We start from the raw sequence: 25,007 nt of genomic DNA, 5'->3' as shown, positions 1-25,007 counted from the left end.
TTTCAAAAAAGAATATTGTATTAATACATAATGATTGATCATTGCATCGGTATTGCTTCCAGATACGACTACTCCAAGGACTATTGGTATTAAGCCTCGGAAGACTTTCTTTGGCTTTATTTAACCGAAGTGCATATATGACCTAATATATTAAACCTATAATGTTGTCATACTAGTAATAGTGAGAGAAGAAATGGTATATTATAGAGGAGTATGGAAGGAGAAAACATGTTGTGCCGACCTCAGGTGACTAGGAGAAGGGCAGGAGAATAACGACGAATTTTGTCATACCAGTCGGCAGATTTTCCAATCGAAATATCATATTTTTAAGAGAACCTATGAAAGTGAAGTACTTAGTATTTTTGTTAAGAAACAAAAAGCTTTAGAGTAATTTTTGAATTACGTATAGATATCCCGAAAGGAATGTTGTTTTCCAATTTGATGAAGTATGTACCTTTCAAAGCAGAATATTAAATATTTCAACGCAGAAAAGAGTAGTAATAGTTCATTATTGTAAAATAACTAATGATGGTAAATTATGAAATGCAACCACACGTACGTGCTAAAGTATCTGACAACATAAAATGCCACTGAGTCGATAATATTGGAGATGCCTCTTGGCCTATCTTTTCCAGGCACTTCAATGGCTATTTCAAAAGCATTTTGAAGTACGAACCTAATTTTTTAAATTGGAAGAGATAAAAGAAAGATATTCTTTCGACGAGAACTTTTAAAAGCTTAGTCAAAGTTTATGTTTGAACATCGGTTACTGTGATTTTTGGCGTTTTAAAATCTTATCACTATAAAATCGTCACTATAATATAAATTGTTTATGGTTTTACCTATTTCGATAATGGCTAAAAAACAAAATTGAATTATCCCTCATTAAACCTAAATACAAAAGATATTTTTCCTAACTACTTATTTCAGCAACTATCGCATTGTAGAGAAACGTAGTGAAACTGAAACAATTTGTAGAAAATAAGCATAAAATTAACTACGAAGGACTCTCCGGGGTTAAATTTATTGTACGCAGCGCAATTCTGGAATTTCAAGTAGACAGTCGCACTGCAGGGTCGCAGACGGGAGCCACGCTGATGTTTTAAATTAAGGAATAAAAATTGTACGTATTTATTTGAATGTAAACGTTGGAAACGTTGACGTCATCTATATTTGTTTTATTTAGCGATAGCTGTACCCGTCCGCTTCTCTGGGCATTTAAAATTAACATTATTATTTCTCACCCCCATAAAAATTCTCATCATTAATGCCCCCGCAACTTGTGTAGGAGGTCCAACACTCATATATATATTAACCTATCCATTAAGTACGCGTATTTTCTACATGGATGCCAAGTTTCAAGTCAATTGGATGCATGGTTCAGTAGTTATAACGGAACATCCGTAAAAACCACTGTCGATTGAAATGACACTTGATATATTTCTGCCAACGGAAATGTCTTAAACGTTCTGAACATACTCATATATCATGTGTTATTATTGACTATTAAGAAAGAGAAACGTGTTTGAGAAATGGTACAACAACTCTAAATTCAGATGCTTAAAATGTAGCCGCAAAATTTTCTCATTAATTGTTTCATTTAGAATAAGAAGAAATGATATTTAAAAAATACCTAATATTCATACTAAATATTGACTTATCCGATGCGAATACTCTTACTATTAAACAAATTGGTACATTATACCAAATATATTGCCGCTGACAGAAAAATACGTAGATATGCTGAATCCTCCATAACCACGCGGTAATGTACTTTGGCACCATTAAATAAATTGCCGTATTTCTCTTTCCCTCACTCATCATCCATTGTGGGGAACACTGATACAGCAGACTTCCTTATACTTTCTTGATAGCTATCTTTGAGATATATAGATAGCTAGCCTCGAGAATTTAGTGAAATCATACAAAATGCTTTGAATGATAGTCATTATATTTTTAATACGCTTTTATTAGCTTCAGACGTATGTATGTAACGGAATCTTTGAACATGATTTTGACCCCCTTAAAAACGTCGGATTAACTCGAAATTTGGTATACTTATTAAGGACCGATGACAATTCAATATTAAACATTAATTGAAAAAAAAATTGAAAAAATTGAAATTCTACTAAAATATGAAAAATAAATAATAGTTTAAAAAAACTAACAAAATACGCTTTTATAGAAAATCCAACTAAAAAATAGAGAATAAATTTTAATAAATTTGAATTAAAAATAGTGTAAGAAAAAATGATTTTATTATAAAAAAGCGTGGGGTGCTTTTCAGGATATTATCAAAATGACCCTTTTACTCATATCTGTTCATAAAATATTTATAACTACTGATACCATGCACTCCACGCTTTTTTACAATCAAATCATTTTTTCCTACACTATTTTTATTTCAAATGTATTAAAATTTATTTTCTATTTTTTAGTTGGATTTTCTATAAAAGCATATTTTGTTAGTTTTTTTAAAATATTATTTATTTTGAATTTTTTAGTTGATTACTTACCAGTTATAAATATTGTCGAAACGTACGCATTTACACACATTTTCAACACATTTTTGTCCACATTGATTTGTAGCGAGATAATCATTTATATTTACAATCATTAATAAATTTTATAAATAGATTCGGTAAGCAATTCTTGCGAATAATAAATACACAACTCCTGAAGTATCATGAAGATCGCCAGCTGATCAGTGACCGACAGTATGGTTTCCGTCACGGTCGCTCAGCTGGCGATCTGGAGCCACTGCGGTCATCCACAGTGCGTTTCCAGAGGTCTTTTTTGCCACGTACCATCCGGCTATGGAATGAGCTCCCCTCCACGGTGTTTCCCGAGCGCTATGACATGTCCTTCTTTAAACGAGGCTTGTGGAGAGTACTAAGCGATAGGCAGCGGCTTGGCTCTGCCCCTGCCATTGCTGAAGTCCATGGGCGACGGTAACCACTCACCATCAGGTGGTCCGTATGCCCGTCTGCCTACAAAGGCAATAAAAAGAAAAGCAACCGCTTGGTTTTACCTACCGAACATTAGTGGGCGGTGTGTTCGTTTGCCTACATGGACAATAAAAAAAAGAAAGGTAAATCCTCCTTTCTGTCTTCTTTTCAACGAAGTCAAGCGGTCCGGTTTTAAGATATATAGAAGTTATGGTAATGTAAGTCGCAGTTGCATCTACGTCGTGGTATCTACAGTATGTATCCCTTTGTGGTATCTATCCCTTTAATTGAAAAGTCTATTCACCATTGACACGAAAACAAAAAGACCGCTCCCCGTGACAAAGGTGTGCCCACATGACAGCATGATAACGCTAATTTCAAAAACACCTTATTTTAAAATAGGACAAACAAATACTATGTACTTTATTACAGGAAATAATGTTGTGGTTCCGTTGGCTTATGCGAGGAACCTAGCAGTACGTAATTTTATGGTAAGCAATTCTACTGCATAATAAATGAGGCAGCTGTTATTAGCATTAAATGAATGTAGGCTTAGATCGGGGAATTGGTCATTCGCCGTGGCTTTCTTTCTTTTGGCCGAGCCTATATCGTCTAGGGCAGCGTAACTTCCTACTGTTATCGACAATTCTCATATTGTAAGATTTATTAATATTATAGTTCATTTCTTTTATAGTTTGTGTTCATTCGTGATACGGCACCTTGTTCGTATTATCATTTCATCAATATAATATATTATAAGTTTTATCTTTCGTGATGTTAGCTGAAGTTTTATTAATCGATATTACAAATGAGAGCTCACCGTATTCTGGTCGATCTGTATTGAAAAATATAATGGTTCGAATTCTACGTATTCGTGGAGAGAAAAGTTTTTCATCAAAAATGTATTTAAACATATTGATTACTGGAACTAATACATATACATTAATTACAATACGACAATACTTTAACTACTTGCGCTTGTATTACTATCGACTTTTTTATATGTATCGTCAGTCACCGGATAGACGTCTGTTATTTCTTCATAGTTTAAGGTGTTCCGCAAAATATTTTTATTTATTTATAATTGTAAATCCATCTATGGCTTATATTATACTTCTATCTTTAACGCATTACACAATTACACAATCACACATTACACCTCTCAAAATATCTTATCACTTCACTTCTAAAGATTTCGAACTCAACGAAATTTGAGCTTATTTTTTTGCCCACAAAAATCATAACAGTAAGGTGTCAAATAAGTTTGCAAACCTTATTTTATTTCACAAATGTATGTATTAATATAAAATAATTACAAAAAAAGCAATGGGAAAATCAAACATAAATACCTATAGCAATTGTCATATTTTAAGTCGTTGTGGCCTAAAGGATAAGACGTCCGGTGCATTCGTATGTAGCGATGCACCGGTGTTCGAATCCCGCAGGCGGGTACCAATTTTTGTAATGAAATACGTACTCAATAAATGTTCACGATTGACTTCCACGGTGAAGGAATAACATCGTGTAATAAAAATCAAACCCGCAAAATTATAATTTGCGTAATCACTGGTGGTAGGACCTCTTGGGAGTCCGCACGGGTAGGTACCACCACCCCGCCTATTTCCGCCGTGAAGCAGTAATGCGTTTCGGTTCGAAGGGTGGGGTAGCCGTTGTAACTATACTGAGATCTTCGAACTTATATCTCGAGGTGGGTGGCGCATTTACGTTGTAGATGTCTATGGGCTCCAGTAACCACTTAACACCAGATGGGCTGTGAGCTCGTCCATCCATCTAAGCAATAAAAAAAAATATATATTATTAAAGTTAAACATCATTGAGATTTTCGAATAAATCCGTTATCACGTTAAGGTAATAAATAAGTACGGTAAGTATTTTTGGAAAGAACAAAAGCAAAATTAATTAACCGTTACATAAATGAATAACGTTAACGAGCTATCAACGTCAATCAATTCTAAGCGCAAATTCGACAGATTTAATTTTGAAAACTAATTAATTTGATATTTGTCGAGTCTGTAAACAAACGAAATACAATTATCGATACAATTGTAACGCGGAGCTTAAAAACGAAATTGCTACCGCGAATAATACAGCGCGATACGAGGCACGATTTAACTCGTTCGTAATGGAACGTGAAATAAACATTGGATTTAAAGTTTTGTGTTACTCCACACTGAAGTGTAGGTAACGTTGTTGCATGAAACTGAATATTACTTCATTTACCTTGACTTTCATTGGCAATTAAAATATTTTTTTGTTCAGCCACACGGAACACGGATCGTTTAGAACAGTGGTTCCCAAACAAATTTTGTCTACTGTCCACCTTGAGAATAAATTCTATTTTAGCGCCCCCATTTTTTCGCCTACTTAAAAACCACAATAGCGAGAGCTCAGTCGGTGTCTAAGAGTCTCCTAGATGAAATTACAAATCGCCTCCCAAGCCTCTACACAACGCCCCCATTTTTTTTCTGAGTCTCTTAACGCCCTCCTTGGGTCCTCCAGCGCCCACAAGGGGGCGCTATCGCCCACTTTGGGAAAGGCTAGTTTAGAACCTCTACGTCTATGGAGAAGTTTTATTTCATTACGTATTTTCATGTTAATGACCTCGTTACCTTCACATAATCTTACCATGCGCCCCTGCGTTTATTCATAGATAATTTCAAACTATCATTTTTAATAAATAAATAAAAAAGGATCATACGATTTTTATTTTTTTTACAGACTGAAATCATAATCAAGTTCTATTCAAATGTGTAATCTAGACAAGAAAATACCAATTAACTAAAGATAAATTTAACTCTTAAACGGCTTCGATTGAGGCGTCTGAGATTTCAGACGAACGAAACATGACCAGCATAAATGCGAACAAATAGGCGTGGGCCGTTAGGCGTGGGCCGTCCGGAGCACATTTCGTAGGAAAGATTCTGCACAAAAAGATATTCTTCGGTGAATATCCTGTAAATAAATTACGAACCTTATTTATAAACAATAAGAACGTTATTTCTGTGAAGTGAATCCAAACCTTCATTTCCTTAGTTCGTTCAGCTTTCGAATGAGTTGACCTATTCTTTGTTGCTGCGGCTCTATAACATATTGCTCAATTAAAGCATGAAATATTGATATATAGTACAAGCTTAGATCAGATGAGCCCAGCCGTAAAATCGTTCGTCTCCGATACCAAAGAGGAAACAAGGCAATTGTACAAAGCGCTATCAAAGAAGTCCATCTCCATCAGAATAAATTCCTTCATCAAATCCATCAGATCTCTGTAGAGAACTGACTATAAGACAAAATTAGCATTCGCACTTTACTTTTTGGTTTTAAACGATAACAATTTAAATTTGGAATATAAAATATTTATTACTGAAATTAATTATATAAAAAAATTAAAAAGGGACACATTTTAAGTGTACTGAATATTTCATGTAACCTAACGGTATAAGTAGTAGTAGTTTTTTTTTCAACTGGGAAGGCAACGGTGTCATACCATACAGCCTAATCTTTAATATATTTTTTATATATATGAAAAATGATAAAATGAAGTGAAATAAAATGAAGTTGATTAATATGATACGTGGCATGAAATGAAATCAGATGATATGATATATGATGAAATATAATCTCAGTAAAATAGTGGTCATTTACTGAGACTTTTTCAGTGGACTTTTCAGCGGCTTTGTTTTATTATTTATTATTTTCCGACATTCAAGCAATGTGACATTTTTTAAACGTCATAAATAGTATTTCTGCGTAAAATATTTAACGCATTTGTTGATACAATAGGTAAACAAAACACGGTTTTGGGGATAATTCATTTTACAGCTACCCAATTAAGCCAATCTCGATTAACGAACTCCGTTACATCAACACGGAACCCTATAAAAACTCATTGTGAGTCGTCTAATTTTCGTAAAACGAGCTCCTGTTTTAGTCTCCCTACTTTACTGAATAGTTTATTTAATTAGACATGTACGTTGGGTTAATGGCCGCTTAAATCAGAATGTATTTTTATTATGATATCAATTTTTTTTTATTGCTTAGATGGGTGGACGAGCTCACAACCCTCCTGGTGTTAAATGGTTACCGGAACCCATAGACATCTACAACGTAAATGCGCCACACACATTTTTACTGGAGGTAGGACCTCTTGTGAGTCCGCGCGGGTGGGTACCACCGCCCTGCCTATTTCTGCCGTGAAGCAGTAATGCGTTTCGGTTTGAAGGGTGGGGCAGCCGTTGTAACTATACTTGAGACCTTAGAACTTGTATCTCAAGGTGGGTAGCGCGTTTACGTTGTAGCTGTCTATGGGCTCCAATAACCACTTAACACCAGGGCTGTGAGCTCGTCCACCCATCTAAGTAATAAAAAAAACTCTGATTGGACGTAAGGGCAATTTCACTCATGAATCATTGCCATCTGGTGTTAGCACAATCTGGTGTTATCGTTATTGTTGTATCTATCCAAATGCTTCTATTAACCTAAACTCCACTTTCATATGATTATTGTGGTTAGTATTCAGGTTCGGGCAAATAAATAAATAAATAACAATGTTTTACACTTCACTGATTACATACATCTTAGAATTACAGATTAGAATAAGTAGCGAATAAATTTATAACAAAAGTTCTGCCTTCAGCACCTACGCTAATTCACCTAAGTTTCCTATTGACTTATCGAAATCTGAGTACGCGTCAAATTTCCCGTTTGTTAATTTATAAAAGGAACAATTTTTGGTATCTCTGGTAACGCAAAAACGAAACGTTATCGGATTACCGAAAATCGAGCCCTGATCTAAAAGTTTAAAAAATTCTAAATAGTTAAATAAGGTACGATTATACTTACTCCTACTCTAATGACACGCTCCGACAAAATACTTTTATGGTATCTTCGCGTTTAAGTGGTAACAACCTAAAACAATCTAGAAAGAGGGTAGACAGATGTCTGTCATGTCCAACTATGTAAATTTGGGCGCTTTCAAAAGCGAACTTTTAAAATCGCGTAGAAGTAGAATAACCTAGAAAAAAAGTTTCCCTTTTACCGTGGTTTCATAAAACCACACAAATATTTTTATTTTTATTTTTAATTATACGCATGGCGAAACACATTCGGAGATACCTGAATACTCGAACGATATGACTAGCAACTAAACTAAAAGCCTCCATAAGAGAGATCTATTTAACAACCTTTCCTAAAACTAATTACTCATTACACATCTCGTGATGGCGTGATGCTCATTCGGTTAATGGGCGCAGCTGTAAAGCAAATGGATAATGAGGAAATTATCCTTTTATCCCACATTGTAGGCTTCGTTTGATTTTATTGTTAAATTAATAGTTGCGTTGTTTATATTCGGGTTAAGGTAATTGCTATTTTATGGAAAATCATTAGTTACTTCTCAATTTAATTTTTAAAATTTTATCTTACATATAAAAATGCGTATAATAAAAATGTTCTTTCCTTTGCGATATATGTGCTTGGGAGTATATTATTTGGTAATTTGGTAGGTCGTAAATTAAAAAAAAAGTGAAATGTGAGTAGGTTTTGCTAGTGATAAGAAATAATAGTCAAACAAACAGTAAAGAAAAATCTACGCTGTTATTTCATGCCTGCGCGCGTGTACTAAATATAAGAAAGTAAGCTCTCAGCTTAACCGATATAAACTCACCTTAACCTAAGCACCGCAACATTGAATTCGCTACTTTTAATTTTATAGGTTGTTCTATTCGTTATCTACAATGCATAACTGATTTACACGATAAATACGCAGTGTGGTTGTAAATGCCGGTTTCAGTATAAAATACACCCTAAATCACTAGTCAGTCGAGTAATCATGACCGCCTCAACGTGGCCGCTATTGACTACCCTCCGAAAACGGCTCGCTCAGGAGTTTGTCACCGTCGACGTCCTAAACACGTTCTTACGGATCTACCCGATTACTGATAAAGTTATTAGATAGGTGCAGGTCTAACTGTAGGAATAGGCATTAAGACTTCGATAACTGTACGAACGGAGAGAATCTCAGAAACACTCTCTCTTCGCAGCAGGTCGCGATTTCGATCCGGTTGTAGATGCATTTGCGGATCAGCCATCTTTAAAATATTAGGTCTCCTTCGGAGGAGCTCGGGCAGCTATTAGAAAATCCCACCCCACCTGACTAATCCCGTACTCGCCCACCTGTTCTGGTGAAACTGGAAAGGCCCTCGAGGCATCAATGATCCTTCCATTAAAAAAGTGTCGAGTATTATAGTACAGCTATTTTATTAACATTCTACGTCAATACGTACGCTAACATGTGTTGAAAAATTACTTTCACATTAAGGGCATAATATTATGTGACTAAAACGAAATCCTACACTTTAAGACATGAGGTAGCAGTTTCAATAATATGGTAATAATACTCGTAGCTATATAATCGAAGTGGAAATTGCTTGACGGCAGAAATAGCCAAGCAGGCTTATAAATTTTGCTATTAGTACTTACTTATTCTCTTTAAATCCTCAATCTTACTTAGTAACTTATTTCTATTTAATCTTAATTGAATATTAATGCTATTAAATTAATTGTAGATCTCTTTAAATACGTAATAAAATATCTTCCCAGGAATTATTTCTCTTGACTAGCTGAATTATTTATTCGATTACAAAACGAAGGCTCGGGTATAAAACTTGGTAATGCGAAACTCTAAACGTTTCGTCTCAAGTTTAATAAAACAGTTCAATTAAATTATGGGCCTTCCTTAATACTTTGCTTTAAGTGTGGACTGCTATAAATAATATTAAAAAAAAAAAAAAAAAACTAAATGTTTTTACTGTATCGTCATAATATGCTATATCGTATCGTCTTTCATCTTTTTTAGATCATTTTGTTTGTTTCCTATTCCTATCATTGTACCTATTCTAGAAACCTCGAGGGGTTTTACTAGATTCACCGGACGAGTAGGTGAGCTCACGGTGCTCTGACCTGACGAATTTGCTAACACTAGCTCTAGCTAGAGCAGTGCTTCGCAGAATCTATCATCGAATCGGAAACGCTTTCATACTGAGAAGATATGGCGAAAAACTTAGTGGGCTACATTGTGTCAAAGTTGGTCTATCATTATTATAAGTCCACAGCTGTCCACTGTTGAACACAGCCTTCTCCCAGCTTACACCATGGAACCGGTCTTTGACCCTTGTCATCCATTACATGCTGGCTATCCTTCGGAAATCATCGCTCCACTTGACCTAGGGGCTCTTCATATTATGTATGCGCGTGCACGGTTCCACTCAAAAATCTGTCTGTTCTAATGATCGTTGGCTCTAGTGTATATATGTCCAGTCCGCAGCCACCTGCCACTGTCTACTGTCCAGTTTTTGCAACCACTTGCACACAACCACAGCCATAAAAGTGAATACGAATTAAATAGGCTCTTTGAATTTTCAAAGATATTTGCAATCGATTTGACAGGGAAAGTTGTTTAATGTTGAGAAACTGCAAAGGTGTTGGGAGAGACAGGCGGCATGCAAGTTTTGCTGAAAACTCGAAGTAATATAAATGTAAATTCCGTGAAACAAAGCGTTCGGGCCAGCGGATCAACTCGCAACTTCTCCTGTTATTAGGTACGAGACTCCGTTAGACCTATGCAGTAGATTGTTTACACGAGTATAGTGAAAAACTTGATAGTTCATTCAATACTAGAACTTAGTGATTACGGAACTGCAATCCCTTACACCCAGTGATGTTTTAGATTCGTGATTGTAATTTTTTTTTTTTTTCTTATTGCCTAGATGGGTGGACGAGCTCACAGCCCACCTGGTGTTAAGTGGTTACTGGAGCCCATAGACATCCACAACGTAAATGCGCCACCTACCTTGAGATACAAGTTCTAAGGTCTCAAGTATAGATACAACGGCTGCCCCACCCTTCAAACCGAAACGCATTACTGCTTCACGGCAGAAATAGGCAGGGTGGTGGTACCCACCCGCGCGGACTCACAAGAGGTCCTACCACCAGTAATTACGCAAATTATAATTTTGCGGGTTTCATTTTTATTACACGATGTTATTCCTTCACCGTGGAAGTCAATCGTGAACATTTGTTGAGTACGTATTTCATTAGAAAAATTGGTACCCGCCTGCGGGATTCGAACACCGGTGCATCGCTTCAACACGAATGCACCGGACGTCTTATCCGTTAGGCCGCTACGACTACAATAATTTTCTATTATTATTCTATTAATGATAGGGTACTATTAGCTCGAACGGATGCTTATAATATCCTCCTTATAGTAATTGTTCCAATTCAAAGGCGGAACCTCCATACTTCAAGGGAGACTTCGACTTTGTCTCAACTGTGAATGACAGCATTAACGTTGTGTTTTTGACGTCTGTAGGTACTTATTTAAAAGAAATAAAAACGAACATTACACTTCTAATGTCAACAGTTAAACTATTGAAGTCATTTAATTAAATGAGATGCTTAATCTAAAACATGAGCATATCTATCTCAAAATTACTCTTTATTAGTTTTGCGAGAAAAAGCAGACAATTTTTTCTCCTCATAAAACACAGTGATTCATCACCTTTTCTTTAAATCGATCAACTGCACTGAGAAATTTAATATACTACTACTTAATTGGACCTCTAGGACCTCTTGTGAGTCCGCCCGGGTAGGTGCCACCGCCCTGTCTAGTTCTACCGTGAAGCAGTAATGCGTTTCAGTTTGAAGGGTGGGGAAGCCGTTGTAACTATACTTGAGACCTTAGAACTTATATCTCAAGGTGGGTGGCGCATTTACGTCGTAGATGTCTATGGGCTCCAGTAACCACTTAACACTAGGTGGGCTGTGGGCTCGTCCACCCATCTAGTAATAAAAAAAAAAACTATAGACGAACCACGATGTTCATCAAGTCAGTCTACTATCAGCAAAAGGAACTGGGTTTGTGTAGTGTTGGCTTTGTTTCATCTTGTCAATATCGTCCTAAGGCGGAGAACGCATTTTGAATTTTCTCATTACGATCCTGCCTTGTTTACCTTCTCATTCGCCGAAATGAATAAAAATCTATATAAGCATATATATAACTTTGCTAGAAGTAACCTATATTAACAACGTAAATGAATCGTATCAAAAGCTTTCACCCAAACATCGTGGGACGAATTTGTAATTTAGTTTTTGTGTATTTCATAACAATTTAGTAATGATAATGGACACACTGTTTGTGTAATGTCAACCTAATTTAGTCGGCTTATTATTCGAGAGCTACAATCGAGGACAGCTTGTTGATATAATTAATGGCATTACGTTATTTTGGCATTAAGTTGAAATTTAAAAACGAATAGAACATTTGTCCATCTGCCAGTTAGAGTTACAAAATCGTATCGCACAAAGTTAGCATTCATTAATTTTAATAAAAATAAAATAAATAAAACCAATCTCCTGACTGATTCCAAAATTCAAATTCAATTTCACGACATTAACCGCACACCGCTGTAGTACCATTAATTAAAATGAATAATTGTTCTCGTTTTAATCACTATTCCTAAGAAACGTTACTGGCAGATGAATGAATAAATTGCTTTTTAAAAAAAACGAAACGTAGCTTTGTACAGTTCGGTTTTTTTTCTAATAATAGCAGATCTGTAATATAATTGCCGAGAGAAGAAAAATGTCTTAATACCCCAAGGATCATTTGGGCGTCCACGGCAGGGGGTGGGGGCGCTGTTAAAGTTTCTCCCTAGTCACTCAGTTGTCTGCGGCAGGCAGTCGCTTCTATATTAGCATGCAAATTGATGGCCTCACGATTTATAGTCTTTTAAACCTTATTAGGGTTCCATATTGTTGGGTAAAGTGGCTATTGCCGTAAGGGCGTCCGTACTACCTGCGTTAGCTTTGTGAGCGAGTATTTGCTTATACAGATCCGGTTTTTTTTTTTTTTTAATTAAACCTTTAAATTTGCATATATTTTTGGAACGAAGTTCCTTATGGGACGATGCGGAGGGAAAACGATGCGGGAAAAAACGTCCGTAACGTAAGATTTTTATTAGTAATGCACACAGCGTATGACTTAACTTTGTAATAACGTACAAAAAATAACATATTTCTTTATATATCACTACATAGTATAAAACAAAGTCGCTTTCTCTGTCCCTATATCTGTCCCTATGTATGGTTAAATCTTTAAAACTACGCAACGGATTTTGATGCGGTTTTTTTTAATAGATAGAATTATTGAAGAGGAAGGTTTATATGTATAATAACATCCATTAAATAGTGGAGAAATCAATAATAAATTACAGTTTCCGAAGCGAAGCGAGGGCGGGTCGCTATTTTTTTATAAACCGTTGTGAATAAAATAAAGTTGATAACTTTGTAAAGTAGTTTTATTTTATTATTATCAATAAAAATAAATCATAATAAAAAATTTATACCCAAATAATTATTTTATTTATACCTCGAATAGAACTTAAAATTAATATTTTTATAATAAGGAACTTCGTTCCTATCCGGTTTCCCACGACACCACACATCTTTTTTGCACAATAATGCCATTCAAAATATATTCTATTGAAAAAAAAAAAACTATTGAAAGACTATATTGAGCTTAGTAAAACATTATAGTAATTTTCGAGAACAGGAAATATTTTAATATTCATAACTGTGGAATAATGGAGCACGTAATATGAACGTAATCCATCCAACCTTAGTACAATGAACATACCAAATTGTTTTTCCCTCAGATCTTTATGTTTTTCATTCACAGTAAATTTCAAATGTAATATGATAAATTATCTGGAACCTTCCGAAGCTCTTATAGCAATACATTCTTCGATCAATAATAGTACTAGATTACGGATCAGGAACAAAAATAAGACGCTCCAGTGGCCACGTTTGCAGACACGAAAACATCTTCATTTCTTAGAAAAAAGTTTAATAATGTTAACGACTTCAGTTTATTATAAACCTTAATACTTAAACATAAAGTTTAATTACCATTGCAAAATATATGTATTTAGGTCCTTTCGTCAGAAAAAGAATATTATGGAATAAATTTAAAATGTCACTTGAACATAAAAAGTCATCAGTACAAAAATATTTATTCTAAAATGATACTTAAAGCCTAATTTATAAGGTTAAAAATATTTGTTTAAAATTTCGTGCTTATTGTATTGTGGAACTAGATGTAGTTCTTGGTATTACATTTCAATGCTCAGAACACAGTAAGTATTGAAAGACATAGAGTTGCAGAATATACATATTTGTTTTAGGTTTGTTTTGTATGGTCGCAACTATTTTTGACCGATTCAAAAAAGTAGTAGATAATATTTTACATTGCCGCTATTACAATAAATAGGTGATAAAAAATAAAATTGAATAAAGTAAAAAAATATGAAAGGAAACACGAAACATGTTTTCCACGTATTCTTTATACAGAAGTAATTAAAACAATAATGTAGGTTTAATTACCTTTAAACAGATTCAGTTTGTTATGAAGCTGTCTTTTAGAAGTCATTTTTATATGAGCGGTTTCTTTTTACAAATATAATGTAATCTTATATCAATGAATTTTTCTATAATCAGTTTAATTTAGGCTTATTTTATGGCTGTGTTCGTTTCCCCCAGAAAACAAATCCTTTTCAGCATATACGCTTAAAATATTTACACATACATATAAAGTTTTTTTAATACTTTTTTGCATTGATTTGCCACCACCATTGAACAATTCTAGAATTTTTATAAGAGTTCTATATTTCTTCTCCTCTTTCTTTCGCGACAATATATATCCATTGTGCACAGCGACAAGGGGCTACTAGGAAATCTACAAACAAAAATAACATTATAAAATAACAAAACTACTCTATGCATTCCCTGTCCAAGAATAGGTGATGTTTGTTACAATAGTTGGTGCCTTGTCGCAAACATTGGCCAAACAATTACAATATTCGTAAATTGTGTTTTATTTACAATATAATTGTGTTTATTATTTTATGAAAAACACTTAATAATATAAATTTACCAAAAAAAGATATTCCTTCCAAAACCTTGGTGTTACGGTGGTTTTTTACTCAGTTTTTGAACGCGCATTGCAGCGTTTTGACGTCTTAGTGTTGGCTATGATTGGACCATACTAATTTGAAATAAGACCACAAATTTATTTGTGGTCTTATTTTTCGGGCCGCTTTTGAAGCGCTAATCGCGAATCTAGTAGTATTATTGATCTAAGAATACATTACTTATTCAGTGTAGATAATTACAGTTTGGTCTTTAATACGTACTTTATAGGCTGAGACTTTGTGAGTTCCCGTGGCTTTTCCTGAAACTTCCAGTTTAGTTGTTCTACGGGGAATAACATAAAGTTTTTCATATAAACTTTACGTTCTAAGAAACGGTGTATCACGTTATTAATGTGCTAAGAAAATAGAGAGAGAAAGAGGTGCCATGGGGAATGCTTTGAGGAATTGTTTGAGATGATTTCATCATCTCGTTTTTACCATCGCACGGCCCGCCATCGGAGTAGAGTTCATCCATACTACATGGAGCCACTGCGTTCATCCACAGTGCGTTTTCAGAGATCTTTTTTGCCACGTACCATATGGCTTTGGAATGAGCTCCCCTCTACGGTGTTTCCCGAGCGCTATGACTTGTCCTTCTTCAAATGAGGATTGTGGAGAGTACTTAACGGTAGGCAGCGGCTTGGCTCTGCTCCAGGTATTGCTGAAGTCCATGGGCGACTGTAACCATTCACCATCAGGTGGGCCGTATGCTCGTCTGCCTACAAGGGCAACAAAGAAAAAGAAAAAAGAGACGCTCTATCGCATTATTTGATTTAGTTGAATGCTAAATATTCAATTTTAAAAAAACAATTTTACCCGAAAGATTTGTTAAGTGCTATATTACTTTACTATTATTTACTTAAGATCTTGAATAGATGTGGTCCACTGATCCTAAGTAAAGGTTGCATTAAAAGAAAAAAAACAATCTAGAACGATTTAGCTGGAAAGCTCCATTTATAAAAGCATCCATCTAGGGGAGCGTTTTAAAAAAAGTATTTGTGTAAGTGTTTAGATTAGATTAGATATGGCTAAAACTACAATTTATGAAAATATTGGATATTGGGTTTTAGTAACTTCAGCCGTGATATATGTTTCATACGTTGAAAAAAATATGGTTTCTTACATTTAAATAATCATTGTGTTAAATAAATGTGAGTTTTTGATAATTAATATTGTTTGGATAATTAAAGTAATCTAAAGATCTTGACACTCGTAAAACTGTTTTGGAACGAAGTTCCTTATGGGACGATGCGGAGGCGTACCCTAACCGGGAAAAAACGTCCGTAACGTAAGATGTGTAAACGTAATGTTGTCTATTTCACAACTTGTGTGTATTGTGTGTAATTGTAGGTTTCAAGTATTCTTTGAAATGAATATTAACATAACAAACATTCGTTAGGACAAATGGAAGTCATACAAATATCTTAATTAATCTAATATATCAAATTGACAATTAAGGTTCTATATAGAATTCTGTAACCTTTACAATTTGTATGTCATTGTACTAGAGATAACGTTTGATGGAACAAAAACAATAATAACATATTGAATATGTTTGATCAAAGACATGATGTATTCAGAATTATAGGAGAATAAGTCCGAAATCTATAGGTAGCAATTTATTGAATGTTCCACCTTGGTTACGTTACGTTAAGAAAGTCATGTGTGAGCGAGATAGACAATCAAAAGTATGTTAGTTTTAACAATTATTTAGTATAAAATCAATAATTTAAAAGTTGATATTCAATGACAGTCGTTTTACCTACATATTTATGCTACAAAATAATCATCCTTTCTGGTTTGAAGGTTAGTATAGCCAGTACTCTCTTATATAAGTACAATTGAAGCCTATATTATAGTACTAGTTCTTAACTACTTGACCAGCAAGCTCTGCGGTATTTGTTTGATAATGGATATTATTAATACTAGAATTTCATAAATTGTTAAATTTCATTTTAATTCTTTCATGCTCAAATCTTGAATAAACAGATGGGTGTTGAAAGTTGACCCACAGACACAAACAAGTCTTGATATACAACAGTTTTACGGAGACGCCTTCAGGTCTAACACTAGGAGCAGACTTAGGGAGCCCGGTAACCGTAATCGTGGAACTTGGCATAGAGTTCGACGTGCAACCTAACCTAAGCATCTGCCCTCTGAGTTTCTCGCCGGATCTTCTCAGCGGGTGGCGATTCCGATCCGGTAGTAGATTCATTCGCGAAGCAGCTGCCCTTGAGCTATTAGGTCTCCTTTGGAGGCGCTCGGGCAGCTGTTAGCAAATTCCACCCCTCCTGACTGAGTCTTTGCTCGCCCACCTGTTTTGGTGAAACTGGAGAGGCCTCCGGGCCACCAGTAATACCTCAAACATAAAAAAGATGTGTGGTGTCGTGGGATACCGGATAGGAACGAAGTTACTTATTATAAAAATATTAATTTCAAGTTCTATTCGAGGTATAAAGAAAATAAAACCGGAGATTTCGCAACAACCCACGGTCATTCGGTAACGTGCGAACTTATTGTGGTACACTTCATTCACAGGTGTTTGCATAAGAGTTAGTGTATTGCGCAAGCGAACGCTCTGAGATCGTGGTCAATGATTGATAAAAAAATATGTTATTATATTTTTGTACGTTATTACAAAGTTAAGTCGTACACTGTGTGCATTACTAATAAAAATCTTACGTTACGGACGTTTTTCCGCATCGTCCCATAAGGAACTTCGTTCCAAAACAGTTTTACGAGTGTCAAGATCTTTAGATTACTTTAATTATCCAGACAAAAACAAAACGACACGTTCTGAATAATTCATAATGTTGAATTGTCACAAGAGCGACAAGAAAAATTCATAAAAGTAGATCAACGACGAATAAAGATAATTTAAAACGGTCCGAGGTGTTTTTGTAGACTGTGATAAATTTGTAAAGAATACATTCATTCATTTGAAGTATCATTGTAGAACGCCATTAGGAAATATAAAAGCACATTTTTTAATTTGTATGTTTGTTTTGTTGTCCTTGTGTAATAATATGATTGAATATTAATAATTGCTGTGTGTACACAGCGATAGTCACAGTGAACCTTGATAAAATTGATAACAAAATCTATCAATACGTACTATATAAAACAGTAAAACTTTATGTGTCGGTATATTCAAAAATATATATTAAAATCAAATAGCGATAATAAAGAAAAGTAATAGATAGAACATTAATCAGAAATTTATTAATTATTTTCTGTTTATTTGTTAACCTCGCACATCTCTGAAAAACTATTTAAACAATTGCGCTATTTTCACAGATAGATAATTATTAACTTGGGGCTTTGTTTAAAATTATTAACTTGGGGCTTTGTTTAAAAAGTCGTCGTGGCTTAAAGGATAAGACGTCCGATGCATTCGTGTTGAGCGATGCACCGGTGTTCGAATCCCGCTGGCAAATACCAATTTTTCTAATGAAATACGTACCTACTTGACAAATGTTCATGATTGACTTTCACGGTGAAGGAAAAACATCGTGAAAACATTTTGTGTCACGTAGTAAAAATCAAACCAGCAAAATTATAATTTGCGTAATTACTGGTGGTAGAACCTCTTGTGAGTCCGCGCGGGTAGGACCACCACCCAGCCTATTTCTGCCGTGGAGCAGTAATGCATTTCGGTATGAAGGGTAGGGCTGCCGTTGTAACTATACGAAAAAAAAAAAGATTGGATGTTGCAGAAAAACCCTGTATTATTTTATTTATATTACTTATATGTTATTTTATGTCAGAAGTTATTATGCATAGAAAATATTATTAATACGTATGAAGTCGTAGGATGGCCGGGTTGTAGCGTGGGCAATTTCCCTCCTGGCTGAGCCTTTGCTCGCCCACCTGTCCTGGTGAAACTGGAAAGACCTCCGGGCCATCAGTAATCCTTCAAAAAAAAAAAAAAACAAAAAAAAAATATATATTTTAGAGTAAAAAGACATGAGCTCAGGGTGACTTTATAATGGCGGATGCAAATACCGGCAGTGTTGCCAATATAAATACATCATTACCTAACAATACGAAAGTAACTTCGTCTGTTGTACATTTTCGCGACAAATTGTACTCACTGATTTTAACGAAACGCAATAAAGATAAGTAGTTAATAAAAAGTTAAAAATAAACTTAAAAATAATCTTTGCACCATATTTGGATTGGTTATCGTGGCATATTAATATTATATTTATATAAATTTAACCTGCATAACAGAGTTCAACTATTATAATTCACTCTAGTAAAGTTATGTTGCTATCAGACGTAGGTACTTGGTCCGCTTTGCCTTCAATGGTCGTAAATAGACGATTAATTATAAATTTGGCGATGAGCACACAGGATTATCTGATGAAATATAAATGGGTTAAAATTGTGAAGTTCTGTTTGAGAGTCACACCCTGGACCCTTCCCGGATCACCGTTGAAAGGGTTTAAGTGTTCCACCCGAAAGCATTTTAGCTTTTCGTATAATATGTGCGAGCCCCTGTATAATTTTGTTTCTTAAATTCTCTACTGTTTCATTCAGTGTTTGTGACAGTAAATTTAAAAACACAAAATTTATTCGACATGTCGCACCTTTTTTTGGAAAATCAATTATATCAACATTCTTAGTAATGAAGTAATGAATCGAAGTAAAGTAGTGTCAGCTACTCTAAGATGTCGAGTCACATGTCCGATTTTTAAATTAATATTATATATATTAATATCATATTGCGGTAGGCAGCGGCTTGGCTCTGTTCCTGGCATTGCTGAAGTCCATGGGCGAGGGTAACCACTCACTATCAGGTGGGCCGTATGCTCGTCTGCCTACAAGGGCAATAAAAAAAAAAAAAATCTATCTCTACTTATAAAAATGAATTGCTGTTCGTTAGTCTCGCTAAAACTCGAGAACGGCTGGACTGATTTGACTAATTTTGGTCTTGAATTATTCGTGGAAGTCCAGAGAAGGTTTAAAAGGTAGATAATTATGAAAATGCTCGGAATTAAATAATAATAACAATTTTGTTTTCCCTTTGATGTGTCCCCCGTCGGACGGATTTTTTTGTTTGTTTTAAGTATATATTGTACAAAAGTTTAGGTCTTTTATTTATCGATTGAGGCACTACGAAGTCTGCCGGGTCAGCTAGTTAAAGAATATATTTGAAGTTAGTACAGAGGTTGGTAGCAATGATTAATAAATCTTTTTTTTTTCTTTGGTGTCCCAAGCCTATAACCGTGGAAAGTTAAAACATACCTTAGAACACAAGGTCGAAGCCTCAAATTCTATTATATAATGACTATCCCGGACTTCAACCAGAATGCACTCTGCGCAGTTCCTAGTACTGGTACTTTACGGTAGGCAGCGGCTTGGCTCTGCCCCTGGCATTGCTGAAGTCCACGGGCGACGGTAACCACTCACCATCAGGTGGGCCGTATGCTCGTCTGCCTACAAGGGCAATAAAAAAAAAAAAATTTACCTTTTTGAACATTCAGCAAGGGCACGTAAAGATTTTAATGATTTTGTACATCCCTCTGTACGCCAATGTCTGGTTACACGAGAAACTGACACGTGTTTAAACTGCGGCTTAGACGCATAGCGCGAGTCAAAAACAGGTTGGCAAGGCTAATATCCAATCCGTTATTCAATATAAAAATGATATGACTGCCAATAATCAAAAGTAAACTACATATTGAAAGTATACAAATCTAGACTTTTATTTGATTTTTTCTTACTTATTAATGAAATAAATAAATAAGCGTTATCAAATTACGCAGAATCATCTGGTCCAAACTATAATAGAAATTCACTGTACTATAAGAACTCAAGACATATATATGAACAACAGAGAAGGCCACAACCTATTAACACAATCGTCAGACATCGTAGGGGCAAATGGGGTGATCGACCTAAGAGAAATATTGAGTACACCAATCACGTTTGTTATCTTAGAACAACTTAGAAATCTTCTCTTGACGTTAGCAAACGAAAACGAATGACAGTTCTTAGAACGGAGGCACCGCTCTTCAAGAAGGCTGTTTGGTAAGTGTGTTGGCGTCTACACACCTCCATCGGCTAGGCTCTGTCGTAGCACGAAGTTAGCCGAGTTCCGACGATACCGCAATCGTGCCGCCATCTCTCGGGAATCGTGCTGCGTTTCGTTTAGCTACCAAACTAATGACCGTCTCCGACATATACTTTAAAATTCTACATTGCTTACAAAATATATTATACTCTAAAATTCTATATTGTTTACATATAAGTACACATAAGACTTTTTAATAAAATGTAGTTCAGTGAAAGATAAAGTTATATTCCTAATATATGTATATACGCCTTAACCCTACTCGACCTTAATAGCGGACAAAGTCCACAAGAAGGAACGTAACTAACTAGATGAATAGGTACTTCAAATATGGAAATGAAAGGTATGATGTATATATGCTTCAAATAAGCTTATCCATATCAGTGAAATAATATAGTAGTCAGGGAATAAATAAATCGTACGTAAAAAAAGGTAAAGGTCATACGTACCTTTTGGGTAAATACAATATCTTATGAAATAAGGTTTTTTTTTTATATTTTCCTATTCTACAAAGAGATGATGATAATGAGTACATGACGAGTATCTACCGTATCCTCGGTTCAGAGTTAGTTTTTTAGATTTAAATATTTATCATTAGATACAGATATGATTTTATTTAAATAACTACGCTTCTTCTGGATGTAGTTGTGATTCTTATGGTACATGAATGCTTAATAAGGAATATTAAGCATTAAATATTTGTGGTATTCAAATTCGAAATTTCTTTGAATTATTTTCACTTCTCACTTTTGAATTTTGGTACACCGCGTGTAGTTAGTTTCCAAACGGTTCTTTTTAGGAGTGGGTAATATCGGTTTTGCCGCGTATCGAATCGTATCTATATATCGAGGATCAATATCGGATATTGAATCTATATATTTTCTGAATCTATATATTGATGGATGCTAGTAGATTTTCTCGATTCATGATATTTGAGATTTGAAACGATACGCTGATATAATATCGTAGTAGATATAAATTTAAGTCAACGTTATACGGTTGGTTTTCTGATATCAATTTATAATATGATCTTAAAGTAATAAAAAGAACATGAAAATAAAAATATCAAAAAAACTTTCGTTCATGCTTTTACCAGGCTTAGGACTGGCTACATTATTTTCAGTTTTTAGTATTTTGTGTCTTAATTTAAAATTACAAAATATACCAAAAGAGTGTAAATTTCAAAAGTTTAATACAAACACAAGAAATAAACTCAATTATTTGGATTCAACTAAAAATAGAAAAATGCGTACTTTAAAAATCAAACACAAAAAACTTTTAAGTATTTATAAACACTTGTCCAAAAATTCTAGTTCAAGGTCAAAGCGCGTGAAATTAAATTCAACGATGCAAATAGGCTATACTGCATTCAAGTTAGGGTCGAAAGTTGAAACTTCTTTCCTTAATTGTATCCTGCTGATACGCTAAGAATAATCTACAGACATATGTACTTAAATATAAGGTTTACAATTGTATGGATAATGCCTGTTTCTGTTTCATTCATCACATGATATCCCTATCGTGCGCTCACTCACTCTGGCCGATTCGATACGAACCAAACGAATATTGCTGATATTAACGAATCGGTACGATATGCCGATGCGCATCACATCGAGCAATATCGTGTATCGGCTGATATCGAAATATAGATTTCGATTCAAGAATCGGTCCGATATGGCGATGCGCATCACATCGAGCAATATCGTGTATCGGCTGATATCGATATATAGATTTCGTGCGGGGCGATATCGGATTCAACGATATTGCTGTGATATATAGATATTGAATCTATATACGATTTATATCACCCACTCCTAGTTCTTTTCCACCTGATGGTTGTCTGAAAGAGATCGCTCTTAGCGATAAAACCGCCAATTGTACTTTTTTTTTGTATTTAGTGTTTTGCATTGTTTCTTTTGTTGGTGTAAATTAAAGAATACTCTCTCTCCCTCTCTCTATGTTATACCACACTGTAAATACTGCGCATGCAGAACTACATGTAAGTCCCGCACGACATCAGTCTTCTGCCTGGGCAGACGGGTTTGCTCCGAGGCCCGTCCCGTGCCCCCGTAAGGGGGTACGACGACCCTTCTTCGTCTTCTGGTACTCATATCAAAGGAAATCTTAATTTGGGGCTGTTGTCTGTTTTTTTTTTTTTGCTTTTTTATTGCCTAGTTGTGTGGACGAGTTCACAGCCCACCTGGTGTTAAGTGGTTACTGGAACCCATAGACATCTACAACGTAAATGCCCCACACACCTTGAGATATAAGTTCTAAGGTCTCAGTATAGCTACAACGGCTGCCCCACCCTTCAAACCGAAACGCATTACTGCTTCACGGCAGAAATAGGTGGGGCGGTGGTACCTACCCGTGCGGACTCACAAGAGGTCCTACCACTAGTAAAAGGTTAGATTATTATAGTTAATATTATTATTAAATAAATGTATTTAGAATGGTGATATTTTACGTGATAATGTTACCGTTACATTTAAACCAAATCGTCAAAAGTTCAAAACAAACTAAGCCACACTGTATTGTCAGTCTTGACACCTCACATAATTCAAGTGGCCCCTTACACATAATGCAATTAATTTAAACTTCCTCTACTCTAACAGTTATGAATATCTGACTAGGCTTTAATATACCATTTGTAACTTGAAGCATATGTACTTACTAAGACACTAACTGCCGTAATTTAGGGGAAACTACGCTGGCGCTATCATTATTTCGGCGCGAATGAGCAATCGTAACATTCTCAACGTATCTTGAATGGGGTGCAAAGTGTGGCGAATTTAGACGAAGTTTTAGGAGTGCTTTTTAATATAAAAAGTTATTTAATCGGCAACTTGTTAATTACTTATTTCATGCTGACAAAAAGTGTAACTACCTAGTCAGGTCATAAATTCTGTCACATGTTTAATGTAAAATAATTGAAACAAGTTTATTCATTATGTAACCATTCATATACCAAAATGAACTTAACAAAACATATATTCTTATGACACTAAAGTTTATTCAAAATGACCTCCGTTATTTTGAATACAGGCCTTCAATCTGCGCGGCCAGTCGTCTATCACAGCACGAACGAGGTCCATGTCAATATCGGCGGCTGCCTTAATCAAGGATGTCTTGAGTGACTCCAAATTGGGATGAGGCTTTGAGCACGCCTTTTCCTCCAAGTGTTGCCATATCTTGTAATCTAACGGATTCAAATCTGGACTGGAAGAGGGCCAGTCTTCGTGACGGATGAAGTCGATTTCACGCGCCGCCAGCCAGTCTTGTGTGCTCTTCGCTCTATGAGCTGGCGCCGAATCTTGTTGGAATACCCAGTGCCTGTTATTGAACATGGTATGAGAAACAGGTTCCACAAGGTTCGTCAGGACTGTATTTTGATACACAACTGCATTCGTTTTTACACCTTTCTCACAAAAATGTACCTCTGTTAAGCCCCAATAAGAAACTCCCAACCATACCATGAGCGAGGATGGAAAATGACCTCGTTGGATACGCGGAATACGGTTGCTCGCTTCTTCACTACTGTGTGCGTACACCTTATCATTTTGTTTGTTGTAGCTCTCTTCTACGGTAAATTTTTTTTCATCCGATAAAAGAGTTTCCCGATATTTTTTTCCCGCGTACCGCATCAACAAAGCGCGGCATCTCTTCAGTCTCAGGTCCATTAGACGAGCATTCAAACGATGTCCTGTTTTTCTTCGATATGCCCGAAGCCCTAAGTCTTCATTTAACACCCTTTTCACCGTGGTTCTGCTTAACCCCATCTGAAGGGCCAACAGTTTCTGCTTACGTTTGGGATTTCTTTGAATTCGCGCCTTCACAGCTTTTATCACTGCTGGAGTCCTAACAGACCGAGGGCGACCACTTCTTGACCTGTCATCTACACTAGAGTCTTCATTGTATCGTTTGATGGTACGA

General features: G+C 35.4%; 1 long non-coding RNA gene across 1 annotated transcript; it reads right to left on the bottom strand.

Moving 5' to 3' along the window:
• Window positions 1-14,019: 14,019 nt before the first annotated feature.
• On the bottom strand, window positions 14,020-15,159 carry LOC149502812 (uncharacterized). Its single transcript, XR_016323247.1, has 2 exons — window positions 14,959-15,159; window positions 14,020-14,760 (listed from the first exon to the last, which is right to left on the bottom strand). It is a non-coding gene; the product is annotated as an uncharacterized LOC149502812 (long non-coding RNA).
• Between the last annotated feature and the right edge of the window lie 9,848 nt (window positions 15,160-25,007).

Source organism: Bombyx mandarina, chromosome 06 (genome assembly GCF_030267445.1).
Source record: "Bombyx mandarina strain Sakado chromosome 06, ASM3026744v2".
Taxonomy (NCBI): Eukaryota; Metazoa; Arthropoda; class Insecta; order Lepidoptera; family Bombycidae; genus Bombyx; species Bombyx mandarina.
Note: the sequence above shows the minus strand (reverse complement) of the source record. Positions and strands in the feature narration are given on the sequence as shown.